The sequence below is a fragment of the Sapajus apella genome, unplaced genomic scaffold, assembly GCF_009761245.1.
Source record: "Sapajus apella isolate SASKATOON/1434 unplaced genomic scaffold, GSC_monkey_1.0 scaffold54, whole genome shotgun sequence".
NCBI lineage: Eukaryota > Metazoa > Chordata > Mammalia > Primates > Cebidae > Sapajus > Sapajus apella.
Window position 1 is genome coordinate 4,978,519 of NW_022436994.1, and position 14,635 is coordinate 4,993,153.

General features: G+C 39.1%; 1 non-coding gene across 1 annotated transcript; it reads right to left on the reverse strand.

The window, feature by feature from the left end:
• Positions 1-5,809: 5,809 nt before the first annotated feature.
• On the reverse strand, positions 5,810-5,914 carry LOC116527487. The gene has a single exon (XR_004258569.1). It is a non-coding gene; the product is annotated as a U6 spliceosomal RNA (small nuclear RNA).
• Between the last annotated feature and the right edge of the window lie 8,721 nt (positions 5,915-14,635).

Consider the following 14,635-nt stretch of genomic DNA (forward strand, 5'->3'; position numbering starts at 1 on the left):
TTGGCTCATTACAAAAAAATGGGAAAACATGAAGAGAGGGCTTTATTAAGGAGTTAAGTCAGCATAATGGACCACTTAATATATAATAAATCACTTAAAAGGGAAAAAGAAAAATTAGGAAGTCCACATAAGGTGGCGTTTTATAAAGGCAGCATGCTGTGGTTAAGGACACTTGGGTCATGGATGTTTTGTGACAGCTGTGCTCAGGCATCTCAACAAGCAGCAGTGTGCCTGCTGACCAATAGGGCCTGCTATGGCCCGTGAAGCCTAGCTGTTAGACCTCTCTTCCATTTCTGCTCAGAAATGTAGAGATGACAGGGGAAAATATAGGCAAGTCCCAGGTTCCTTGGATATGGCGAGGGCAAGCACTCAAACACTACAACCTGTGCAGTCAGAGCAGAGCAGAGCCTTGTTTCCTTCTTTACTCCTTGTCTCCTACTTTGCTTGTCTTCACCCACTGTCCTGGACTGTCAGGCCCTGGTTCTCATCCCCATGTGTGACGAAGCCATGCTGTCCCAGAGAGAGACAGAACTGCTTGGTAGTCCCATGCTTTAGTGTCAGAGTTGCACCTTACCTTTGTATCCAAGAAATGCATGCAGCTCACCTTTCCCTTAAAAGGCTTCCAGGAAAATACTACCCCAGCTTTTTCTTTCCCTAGAAGAATATATTAGCTTAATAAGAAAAGGTATGGTATCAAACTTTCCATTTAAAATAGTAGCCTAAGCCACAAATTTACCTTTCCTGCCCATATGTGCCAAATAGTCATTGAAATGAAAAAATATACGCTAAAATCCAATGTGATGTTGGAAAAGAGAGAAGGATACCATTTCAAATATGACAGGTATTTCTGGAGGTTACAGAGCAAATGGTATTAGGTTGTTGGAATCCCTGAGCTAAATAATGGCTGTGAACACGCCAGCTGAGATTGATTATCTCTGCAGTGCCTGGGCTGTATCCCTAGCTTAGGCAGCAAAATAGGCTGTGGGCCAGTGGTCTGGTATCTGAAAGGATTGCCAAGACAAGTCTTGCAGAGCGCAGGCCCATGAGCCACTGGGAAGTGGATTTCCCTAAATCTGGGAGCCATTTACAGTCACCTGGCTTTTTTGGGCCCTGCAGCCTGAGAAGTGAGTCAGGGTGGCAGGTACTTCTGGTTGCCACGTTAGACAGAAGCACAAGTATTTGTTGAAGCAGTGGAACTTAATGTAACTACTGTCTCACTTCGTAACATTTTACCTACTTCCACATTTTTCTAAGGGTTGACCCCTTTTCCTGCAGTTTCTCTATATCCTTGCCACTGACACATGCAGGCTTATGCCAAGACATAGAGGAGGTCATGCTCACACCACAGTTAACACATCTCTCTCTGTCAATGGCTGAGCAGTATGAAAGACAATTGCTAAGAAAGCTTTCCTCTCAGCATACTGATCACTTTTAAAGTATAAGTTAGCAATACTTCCTCATGTAAAAATCTTCCAACAGATTCCTGTCGAAGTACAAATAAAATACAATTTCCTTCCTAGAGCCAAATATAATTTCTCTTCAGTCTCCTTTCTTTCTTTGCTTCATCCCCCTGGATGTTAAGGTGAACAAACATGTTTCCCATATAGAAAGTATGGTAGGCAGAATTCTGAAGACGTTCCTCCAAGAGAGCCATCCTCTGCTTATTCAGTCAAATCTAGGCCCTGCTGAGAAGGGACGTTGCAGAGGTAATGTGGTTACAGACCTTTAGATAGGGAGGTTATCTTGAATTATTTGTGTAGGGCCAATCTAATTTCATAAGTACTTAAAAGCAGAGAATGTTCTCTGGCTGGTTAGAGAAGAGAAAGGCTGAAGAGGCAGAAGAAAGATGTGGCAGAGAGGATGTCCACGATTCCAAGCATGAGAAGGATTTGCTCTGCAGTTGCAGCTCTGTGATGCAGAAGCCCATGCGCAAGGGCCAGAGAGAAGCCCCCAGATAATAGCCAACACAAAGCAGAGATGTCAGTCCTACAGCTGCATGGAGGTAAATTCTCAGCAACCTAAATGAGCCAGAAAGCCTCCCCAAGAGATTCCAGGTGAGAGTCCAGGTCAGCTGACACCTTGATTTCAGTCTTTAGAACGCGGAGCAGAGAAACCAGTAGAGCCTCCCAGACTTCTGATATACAAACTGTGGGTTCTAAGCTGGTAAGTTTATGGTAGTTTGTTATCACGGCAATGTGGGGTAGGAACATTACACTGTTCTTTGAGTTTGGAAAGCTCTTCCTTACAGCTTCTTCAAGTTGGTAAAATATAATTTCTCCAGCAAGGCCTTCTATGACCACTGTGAGATAGCCTCCACTAACTTCCAACACATGCATGTCTATTACTATCATATTTTCCTATGTTTTTTATTGGTAGCTGTTACTGACTGAAAATACTTTTGCTGTGGTTAAGGACACGGGCCATTGGTGTTTTGTGACAGCTGGGCTCAGTCATCTCAACGAGCAGCAGTGTCCCTGCTGACCCAAAGGGCCTGCCACAGCGAGTGAAGCCTAGCTGTTAGAGCTCTCTTCAGGTTAGTAAAATATGATTTCTCCAGCAAGGCCTTCTGTGACCACTGTTTGTGAGAGAGCCTCCACTAACTTCCAACACATGCATGTCTTTGTCTCTAATCCTATGTCACACCCATTAGAAGGTTCTTTCCAGCCAGGAACTTTATATTGACCTCTGAAAAACCCAACTTTGTGAGACGCACGCAGAGAAGCAGCATTGAGACTGAGTGGAGCTGTAAAAAGTCTTGATCCCAGAAGACATGGTAGCCACCAAATTAAAATAGCTCTTGTATTAGTGTATTGTTGCATAACAATATCACCACAAACTTAATGACTTTTTTTTTTTTTTTTTTTTTGAGATGGAATCTTACTCTGTCGCCAGGCTGGAGTGCACTGACGCAATCTTGGCTCACTGCAATCTCCACCTCCCGGGTTGAAGCCGTTCTACTTCAGCCTCCTGAGTAGCTGGGACTACAGGTGTGCACCACCACACCCAGCTAATTTTTATATTTTTAGTAGAAATGGGGTTTCGCCATGTTGGCCAGGACGATCTCCATCTCCTGACCTCATTATCCTCCCGCCTCAGCCTCCCAAAATACTGGCATTACAGGCATGAGCCACCATGCCCAGTCAAACTTAGTGACTTTAAACAACACACATTAATGACCTTGCAGTTTCTGTGGGTCAGGCTTAGCTGGGTCCTCTGCTTCAGGGACCCATAGAGCTGCAATGAAGGTGTTGGTCAGGGCTGTGGTCTCATCTGGGGCTTGTTGGGGAAGGATCCACTGCTCAGCTCACATGGTTATTGGGCAACGTTCAGTTCCTTACAGATGACTAGACAAAGGGCCTCAGTTCTTGCCATCTGTTGGCTGGAGGTTGCCCTCAGTTCCTTGCCATGTAGGCATTCCAACGTGGCTGCTTGCTTCCCCAAAGTCAGCAGGGGAGAGCGCTTTTCCAGCAGCACAGATGTTATTATCTCCTTTAATGTAATCACACAGATGACCCTTTGTCACCTTTGCTGTATTCTGTTGGGTGAGAGCAAGACACAGGTCCTGTCCACTCTCAGGGAAGGATGTTAAAAATGACAGTTACCAGAAGACAGGGATCATGGGGCCTGCTTCAGAGTCTATCACAGCCATGAAGTAAAGGTTCAGGAAACAGAAGAGTTCTAATTGTTCAAATAAAAGTCTTAATGGAAGGGCTGAACTTTTTAAAATGAAAAGGGCTGAAACAAGATAGATAAAAGGAAGAATAAGCTGTGAAATTATTTTACAATCTTTAGCAGACAGAGCTGGAGTGAGGAGTTTAGTAGTACGATAGATTCCAGGAAATTAATATCCATATAATGGGGAATCTATAGAAAATAAAAAGGAGAGAGGGAGATTATAATCACATTATTAACAGATAATTTTTCTGAGTGAAATACATAATTCATATCAAAAGCATCTAATAAGTGTGTGGTGTTAGGATATATATAGGTTTTTATCCAGGGTTCTTTGGCTTATAACTCCCACAGCCTTTATATAGCTTTTTATGATGTTAGATGTGTTAGGCCTCCTTCCACCCTAATGTTCTTCCACCTTTCTGATTGTGGGTATTTATACTCTCATAAAACCCCAAGAGGACAGGGTTCAGCAAGCTTCCCAATAGCTGAGCATGTGGAGGTTCCTAGAGGGTGGTACGCCCAGGGAGGGCATGGAAGCTCCAAGCCCCTTCCCCCATACTCACCCTAGTGTTTCTTTATCTATATTTTTTCCAGTATAGAGCAATAAACTGGCGAACTAAGCAAGTGCTTCCCTGAGTTCTGTAAGGCGCTTCTGCAAATTCATTGAACCCAAAGAAGGGGTCATGGGAAACTTAACTTGAAGCCGGTTGGTCGGAAGTTCTGAAGGCCCAGACTTGGCAACTGGTGTGGAGGAGGATTCTTGGGGACTGACCCCTCAGCCTGTGGCATCTGACACTATCTCTAGGTAAACCGTGTTGGAATTGAATTAGAGGACAAGCAGCTGGTGTCCGCTGATGGGTGTATGGGGGAAAAAAACCCACATTTGATAACAGAAGTCTTCTGTGTTGATTGTTATGTGAGAGTAGAGGAAAAGTGCAGTTAGAGGGAGTTTTCTTTCAACAGAGTGTTAAACAAGACGTGGGGATGGATTGAGACATATCTTGGTAAAGTCTCTGAGCCTGGGGAAAGAGCAAGAGAGCACAACCAAACAGGCAATCTGTAAAAGACTAAAGTGTCAAATAACATTAAATACTGCAAAGTAATAGGCACAGTGGCTCACACCTGTAATACCAACGCTTTGGGAGGCTGAGGTGAGAGGATCACTAAAGACCAGGAGTTTGAGACCAGCCTGGGCAACAGTGAGACACCATCTCTACAAAAATAAATTAGCCAAGTGTGGTAGCATATGCCTGTAATCCCAGAGACTTGGGAGGCTGAGGTAAAGGAACCACTTGAGCCTAGGAGTTCGAGGCTGCAGTGAGTCATGATTGTACCACTGCACTTTAGCCTGGGTGACAGAGTGAGACGCTGTCTCTAAAAAGAATAATAATAATAGTAATAATAATAAAACATGCTTATAAAGTTCGGGGGGCAAATAATTTTGCGATTAGTTTTGTAGATCTAAGATGTCAAATGGGGGACTACAGTAAATTCTTATTTAAACACAATGGACCCCCAAATTATCATTTGTATATTCTTTCTGGGGAAAAAAGGGAAAAAGAATGCCTTAGGCAAATGAAAAACGAATCAGGATAAAGAAGTCAGCAAAAGGAAAGCTATGGTATCAAGCTACCATGAGCAAAGGAACCAGCCAACCCTGTGACAAAGTCTAAATAATTTTTGACAATATAGTTGTACAGTTTAATACAACTGTTAAAATGAATTCCTGAAATAAAAACATAACATTAAAAATATCCAAAACTAAGATTCTAGAAGATTTCAACAAACAGGAATAAAATATAAGAAAAATAAAACAGCTGCTCATATTTTATTGTGTTATGTTTTGTTTGAGGAAGTTTGGCATATGTTCAGGTAAGTCTTGATGTTGGGAGAAAGTATGTAGATTTAGGGTTAGGACCAGAGCATTGAGATTGAAAGGTGGGTCCCACGGCAGGCACAAGGTGAGGGATTTGAAGTGAAGCCTGTGCGGTGGGTTGGGGTGGGTCAAGCTCTAGCCTCATAACAGCAAGGACAGAAGGCAGGAGGTCAGGGGGTGAGGACATTGCAGGGAACCCTACTAAGCTATGTGCTTTATCCACTAATCTTTAAAATTTTTTTTTTATTTCAAAGCATTTTTTATATGGAATACTTCATGAATTTGCATGTCATCCTTGCTCAGAGGCCATGCTAATCTTCTCTATTGTTCCAGTTTTAGCATATATTCTGCCAAAGTGAGCACATCCATTAAACTTTTAGAACAGTGAAAAAGCAAACAGTAAGATCACATTGTTTCCTAAAAGGATGACATTGTCAGGATATTTAGAAAACAGGAATAATACAGTACAAAACAAAGTAAATCCAGACTCAGAAATTCAGCCACTGCTCCCATTACTGGGCCCTATCACAAATTTGGAATATATGATAACTAAATTTAAAAAAAGGCAGCTACATTTTGCCTTAAAAAGACTTCAGTAGACATTTGTCTCATTAAAGAGAGGATACTCTCCTGTTTGCTGAAAAATCCTTTGGACTGAATTAAACTAAACAGACCTGGAACTGTCAAAAAGTGTTGTTCAGACAATTATTGGAGCTCCAAGAAAATGATAACTAACACATTACCTCTGAGCAGAGTAGAATCTAGGGGTTGCACAGCACCTACTGTGCATGGCAGTTAAGAGCCCCACTGGGAGGTGCTACCCTTCCTACACTCTGTCACCGCTCTTGGAGAATGGTGTTCTTTGCAGTCATAATTTCATCAGTCATCTCTCGAGTGGATCCAAGGACATCTAGGAGACCTTTGTTGAACACATATATAATGAGAACCACATATGAAATTTTAAACCTTCTGGTAGCCACATTAAAATAGTAAAAGCAATCAGATAAAATTAATATCCTATTATCATTTCAACATGTAATCAATATAAGATTTATGAGATACTTTATATAATTTTTTCTGTATTGAGTCTTTGAAATCTGTTGTACATTTTGCATTTAAAGCACATGTCAGTTCCAGCTCACCACAGTTCAAGTGCTCTGTCACATGAGACCAGAGGCTGCCATGTTGGACAGGGCAGATCTAGACCAGTACAGTATCTGTGACCATGTCTATAATTAAGGCTATTTCTCTTACAACTCCGTGCTGTACATCTGCAGGCAGCCTTTTGAACTGAAAAATAATTTAATTTTTATTCCTTTAAGGTAAACGGTGAGAATCTGGTGCTTCACAGAAACAGACTGGCTTTTGCTCTTTAAGAGCCTCAGATCCTATTACCGCAACATTGCCACATATTTGGATACATTGTTAGGCATTTTGCTGCAGTCCAGGCTCATTCTGTTATCGAAAATCATGTGGTACAAATTATACCATAAAATTATTTTCAGAGGAAATTTTAAAAAGTAATATTTTATTAATAGTTATAAATAACTTAGAAGTACTACATATTGAAGAGCAAAAGAACATAAAGCTATATAAAAATGGAAATGCTTGGAACAGTGCTATTACTGATATATGTTTTTATTGAAAAAGTCCTTAAAGTTGTTGATACTGAAGTTTGGAACTCACAAAATAATGTGTATCTAACATTGCATTTTAATTTACTGTTTATGTTATGCCTGTTTAATACTTGAGGTAGATAGAGGACTTTGTATTAATAAATGATCATCAGCTATTTTACATAAAGTTACTTCTTTCATTTAAATAAAAAGTATTCAATCAGTATTGCTAAAACATCTAACTAAACATATAACGTGAATATAAATAAATATGTATATATCTCATAAAGATCAAAACAAAACTTGTTTATATGTGTTTGTTTATGTCTAAAATGTAAGTGTAACTGTTAGTAAAATAGAAATAGGACATAGATCAGAAATGGGATTTGAATTCCAAATCATAAGAGAAAAAAATAAAAACAAAGGAAACCCGATTAATTCAGTGAAATCGAGAAAAAAATGTTTAAAGTTGAAGAGAAACTAATAAACACTTAATAAAGAGAAAATTTTAAATAAGATGTCAGGAAAAAGAGCAAACATTTCAGGATTCACAATAAATGCAAAAAACTCCTTGATTAATAAGCCAAAGCCTCTTAGATTAGGTAAAAAGGCAACGTTTAATTACATTATCTTTATAAAATGAAATAGAAATATTGAAAATAAAGGAATAGAAATATAAACAGCAAAGTGCCAACAAAGATCAGGAACAGGGCTTTTAATACCAGAAAAAGGAGGAATCAAGGTAAAAAGCAATAAAGTAGAGAAAAATATTTTATGCTGGTAAGAAGTTATTGCCTTTACATCTGTCATAAACCTTTACACATTGAACTAAAAGCATCTCAACATAAATTTAAAGAAAATACCAGTCACAGACATTTACACATTCAGTTAAAAGCCTAAAAATATAAATTTAATATTTAGAAATTATTATAATACTAACATAACATCTGGAAATAGTGAACTGTCCAGCTTTGGCAAAAGAGTAAGATGTTGAGGAGCGTAGGTAAACCCAGCCTTTTTGGATAGGAATCTGGCAATATCTGCCAAAAATGATTCCACTTCTAGGAATCTATACTACATACATAAGTTCACTGAGACACTTCAATATGTAAAAAAACAGATGGCTTAAATATCCATCAGTGAAAGATAGCTGAATCTGTTCTATGGCCCGTGCAGTGGATTTTAAAAATCAAGTCAATGTATGTGCACTGATAGGGAAAGAGCTCCAAGTTCTATGTTCAGTGAAAAAAGCAAGCTGCACATGGTTCATGTACTTAATATACACAAGTAAAGGAATGGGAAAAGCTCCAGAAGGGCATACAATGACAGTTAAAAAGTGTTTACCTCTCTGGGGGTAAGCATAGCAGGAGGGAGGAAGATTTCCATGTTTGACTTCACTCACATTCAATATGGTTGTTTTGTTTACAATGATAATCTACTTTTTTATAATTAAAAATAACAAAATACTATTTTTAAAGTACTGAACATAGCTTTCTTAAATAATTAAACAGTATATTTTTTTCAACTAGTGCCATTAGGTTTGTTTGGAGAGGCAAGTGGTAAGAATTCAAAGTCCCTATTACAAATTCCTCTCAGAAAACATCATGCATTGCATTTAGGAAATGGGGCTGAAAAGATGATGACCAAACAGAAAATGAATTCTTTAAAAAACAGGTTGAAAGTCTCCATGTTTTACACACATACAAGATTGTATTTAGAATTAAATCTCTCAGAATCAGAAACCTTAGCAAATAGTCATTCATCCAACTCCAAATTGAGCAAACCTACTGAAATTGCTTTAAAAAGTAGTTGTGAAGCAAATATGGATTTCATCTACATTTTAAGAAAGTGAACGTTCAGAAATCCATTCTACAAAGGAATCTTTGAGCAAGCAACATATATGCATAACATTACATCTGTGACCACAGAAGTGGATAAATTGTATTTTATTGGAGTTTGGGATGCAGAGACTGTTGAGCTCTCACATCTGGAAGAAATTGCATGACTATATACATGCTTCTGACCTGGTGGAACAATGCAACCCCCAAGTGCATGATAAGCACCTGGAGGCATAATTTCACAAAATACAGAAAATTGCTGTAAAACCAGGGCATGATTGTAATTTAAGGGAAATGGTGCAGATAAATCTATTTTAATGGATAAGCTTAGAAGATGCAAAATAAATATGTCAGCACTTCATTATTTATTCCTTTCAACTGGTCTAAATTAGAGTGGAAAGTGAACACAATATCCACGTTAGAATTGTACACATAGAAATGAAAAAAGTCTTTTTTCTAAGGCATTTTAGTACTTCGGAAAAACTTAATCCTAGTCGAGCCTTAATTTCAAGCCTCTCTCTCTTTTTCAATTCCACTGCATAACCTACTGAGCACATTTTTGTGTCAGACATTTCCTAAGCAGTCAAGTTACTCACCACTGAATAGAGTTCATAAATTCTCTTTTGCTCAAGTGAGTCTCTTTTGACATGATAGAGTTGGTTATTTCATTCAGTATAAAATAAGTTAGGGAGGCTAAAGAGAGAGATCCCCACCTGGGATTACTGCCAGACAGCAGAACAGTGATGTCTGTGATAATGAGCCCAATCTGAGTACCCTTTCAAGGCTGTTTTGCGTTCCAGTCTGACAAGTTTTGTTTTATTGGCAGTGATACTGAAGCCGGCTTATCTTTGTTGCAGCCTGTGAAATAAACTTTATTAGTAAGGATCTCCTAAAATGATACACAAATTTAGGATCAAGTCATAGATATCTAGTTTCAGAAATGAGGAATTCAATATAGTATTTCCTTTAATTAAATCGCGCTAATTTATGTAAACGTAGTAGGTACTTTGTAATGTTCTAGAGAAAATATGACATTTTTTAAAAGCAAGGAAAAAATTTCCCTGGTAACATGATAAATGATGTTATCAGCATAAGACTTGTTATTAACTTTAAACAGGAGAAAATATATTAAATGAATAAAGATAAATTTGCATAAGAAACAAAACCACATTTTCTGAGGTAATCATAAAATTTTGTACAGGCCCAGGGGCAAAAAGTAAAACACCTCAAACTGTCTCTAAAAAGTACTAGAACTTAACAGTCTCTGTGTTCCTTGTCTATTCTTCATGTTCACTGTGTTTTATTTGTTTATTTAATTAATATTTATTTTTTGAGACAAAGTCTCGCTCTGTCACATAGGCTGGAGTGCAGTGGCACAATCTTGGCTTACTGCAACCTTTGCCTCCCAGGTTCGAGCGATTCTTCTGCCTCAACCTCCCAAATAACTGGGACTACAGATGCCCGCCACCATGCCCAGCTAATTTTTGTATTTTTAGTAGAGACAGGGTTTTACCAAGTTGGCCAGGCTCGTCTTGAACCCTTGACCTCAGGTGATCCGCCTGCCTCAGCCTCCCAAATTGCTGGGATTACAGCCTGTGTTTTATTTTGCATGAAGATAATGTTCTCTACTTTTTACTATACAGTCAATAAAATACTTCATTAAATAAATAGTAAAGCAAATAATAAATAAGTAAATAAAAACATATTAAATAAATAATAAAGTACTTTATGGGCTTTTAAAAATAAACAACTACAACTCAGAATACTTATCTTTATGAAATTTCATCTGGAGACTACAGTAAAAAGTTTCTTTATGGATCACTGTAGTATGCTCCCACCGCAGATTCTAGAGATTAGAGCAATCTTAATTTAAAAGAGATTTAATGCATATAACAAAACTTTAATTATTATATGCTCATTGAAGAAAATCTGAAAAGTAGACAACACAAAATGGAGAAGAAAACAGACACAATTCTACAACTCAGAATTTTGTATTTCGCTCCAGATCATCCTTTCTGGGTACACACACAAACACACAGCATAATATATTTTAATAAAGCTAGAATTACACTGTAGATACAATCATCATTAAAACGTCTCTATGTACTATATGCAGAACTCTACATTCCTAAAAACTTTTCAGGGGTGCATAGTTTTCCATTAAGTGGGTATACCATGCTTACTCAACTGGTCCCTGGATGTTCCACTGTTGCAGAGGACAAGGTCTTTAGGTGTTGAGAAAATTCTTATAAGAACAGCAGAGAACCATATGGGCTTCAGAGAAATAAGGAACTTATAGCCATAACAAGACTCCCAGAAGCTTATTTCTGTTAGCACCTCAGCTCCTGGGTGTTTTTAGGGATCAGCAGCACCCTCATCACTGGATGAGGCCCAGTGCCCACTGCCTTGAGGAGCTGCCCCTAGCCCAGTCCCACTGCCTTGAGGATCTGCATGTTACCAAGACTCCCAGGTAATTCCAGTGCACGTTACAGTATGAGAAGCTCTGGTTTCATGCAACAGAGAAAAGGATGTAAGGGGAAAACTTTCAGCAATATTTCCAAATAGTATAAACAGCAGCCTACAGGTGGCATTCTTGAAATCACTTCAAGTCATAATATTCTTCACTAACATATCAGGCTAACTTTAAGAAATGGGATTTGGGGTTTGGAAAAACTCAGAGGAAAGTTAGGTTGAAATAGAAGGGGTAATCATCTTGGAGGTAGACTTTTTATCAGTCAAACCTTCAAATCTGTGCTTTGTCATTTCTTTCTTTCCATTTAGAATGCTGCCTCCAAGCCAGGGGTGAGATATCCTATATATCTCTTATATTGATATTCCCACCTTTTTGTCTAGATATCTTTTGTGTTTAATATGATATGATTGATTTTTTTCTAGTAGCTTGCTGATTTTAAAGAATTATGAATTCCATAGTTATACTTTCTCCTGTTTGTTTTTTATCTACTTCTTCTTTCATATCAGCTCTCAAAGTGTGGTTCACAGATCTCTGTGTTCCTTAAGCCCCTTTTAGGAGATATGGAAAGGTAAAACCCAGATATGACTTGCTTTCCCCTGTGTACGTATGTGAAATGATGGTGAAACAGCAGTGATGGGTAACACTGCTGGTGCCTAAATCATCACCATGACTCCACACTATGCCAGTAGCCATTGTATTTTTCATTGCAACACATTCCCAGTTTTAAAAAAAATTCCCCTTTTACTTAAGAATATCCTTGATGAAGCAGTAGAAGTTATTAGTTTTTTTATAATCTCAATCCATGTGTAAACATCTGGTATTTTGTGAGGCAAAACGGGAAGTAGACGTTTATCACAGTACCTATTTTCTTGAGGAAAAGCACTTGAACAATTTGAATTACAAGCTAAACTAGCCACTTTGATGGAACACCATTTTTACAGAAAAGAATGACAGACACACTATGGTTATTCACACTTTACTTTTTGGGAAAGATTTTCTTATAAGTGAATAGAGTGAGCCTGTCACTTCAGGAAGAACAACTGAATATTTCTTCAAAATATAAAATTTAAGTTTCCAAAGAAGAATTGGAATTTTAGGAAGCTTTTCATTGTAAGCAGCTTCCCAATACTTCAGGACGTTTCTGATGAGAACAGTGGTGAACAGATTTTGACATGGTCTCCACAAATCCCTGCTTCCTGGGGGGCTCATGACTTTTGACAGTCCCTCTCTTGAATGGGGTGGGTACTTGTGACTTTCTTCTAGCCTACAGCATACAGCAAAGGTCATGGGCTATCAGTCCCATGATTGTGTTGTCTAAGACTTGGTCTTGCTGGAACATTCACTCTCACTCTCCTGCTGGCCATCAGAAAGCTAACTGCTGTGTTGTGAACTGCCTGCTGTGAGAACCACAAGATGGAAAGGCCTCTAGGAGCTGAGGGCCACGTCTGGCCAGCAGGCAGCAAAATCCCTAAGTTTTTAGTCATATAATCCCCCCAAAATAAATTCTGCCAACCACCCAAGGGAGCTTGGAAATGGAATATTTCCCAGTTTATCTTCCAGAAGAGAATGCAGCCTGGATGGCACTTTGAATACACTCTGTCAAGACTCTGAAACAGAATCCAGCTAGGCTATGTTTAGACTCCAAACCCATAGACACTGTGTGATTTGAAGTTTTGTGGTAATTTGTTAGGTAACACTAGGTAACTAATACAGATTCTGGTATCTAGAAGTGGTTGTGGGCTATCACAAATACCTACAAATGGGGCAGTGGCTTTGGAAGCAGGCCATGGTGGAAGGCTGGAAGAATTTTAAGGACTATCACAGACAATACCTAAAGAACGTTGGGCAGACTGTTATTAGCTATGCAGGCTTTGGCACTGCCATTCAGGTCTCTAAAGAAAAGGAGAAGCATATTTTTAGATACTGGAAGAAGCAGAATCTTGTTATATAGTGGCAGAAAGCTCAATGAAACTGTCTTCTGAAGTTCTATGAAAAGCTGAACTTGTAAATGATTAACGGGGCTATATAGCAAAAGGGATTTGCAAGCAAGGTGTTGAAGGTGCTGCCTTTTTGCTGCTTATAGTAAAATGCAAGGACAGAGGTACACTGATAGAATAACTGCATAAAACAGAACCATGACTTGAGGACTTTGAAAATTCCTTAGCTTCGTCAAATGGCAAAGATGCCAACATGAAGAGATTTAGTGTCAGGAAGATACACTCTGGGAGAAAAGCAGAGGGTGTAACTATACAACCATTTGCCAAAATCTTAGAAGGAATACAGGCTGAGAATACTCACTCACACAAAATACCTTTCAGTGCTTCACAGACCCTCTCAATAAACTAGTGCACCTCTGGGAAGCTTAAGGGTGCTGTCTGTCATGCCCGGGGTCCAAGGTGGAGGAGGTATTATTACAAAAAGGTCTGTGGATGTGACTTGTGTCCAGTGGCGTGAACCCATTAAAATCCACAGAAAGCCCACAGATTATTTGAAAAAATGGTTTCAGCAGAAACATCGCCAGCTTAGACTGATGGGGACAGACAAGAGTAAAAACAAAAGGCCACATCAGACTCCCAGATTTTACTGGCAGGAAAAAGGCTGATAAAACTGTTCTCCCACAAATGCCTTTTATGAAAATGGAAGGATGACCCAGAGGGCAGTGTTAAAAGTCTGAAGGCAAAGCCAAGAGCCACAAGTCATTTATTCTCAGGACTTAAAGCTTAATCAAGAAACTCCCAACATTCATCTGCCTGGATTTCAGAACTGCGATGGACTGGTGACTCAATTGTACCTCCCATGTATAAGAATGTGTATAGCTGTTATCCTCTGCCTGTCCACCTGTGTGTATAGGGTGAGATGGGGGCAGATTACTCATCTCTTTTGTTTCCTGCGTCCACAGATCAAGGGAAGGTGGGCCCCAGGAACTGTACTTATCTGGACCTGGACTTGTTGTAGATGATAAGATTGTGGACTTTGTGCTGAGGCTTGAATGGGCAGAGACATTTGGGAACCTTGGGAGGCATGAATGTATTTTGCATGTGTCATGGATGTGAATCACTGGGGGCCAGAGGGTGGACTCTGGTGAACAGACTCTAAGGTGTTTCCTGTGAACCTTGCCTTCTGTTCATGTTTCTGTGTAATCTCCTCACCTTGAGTG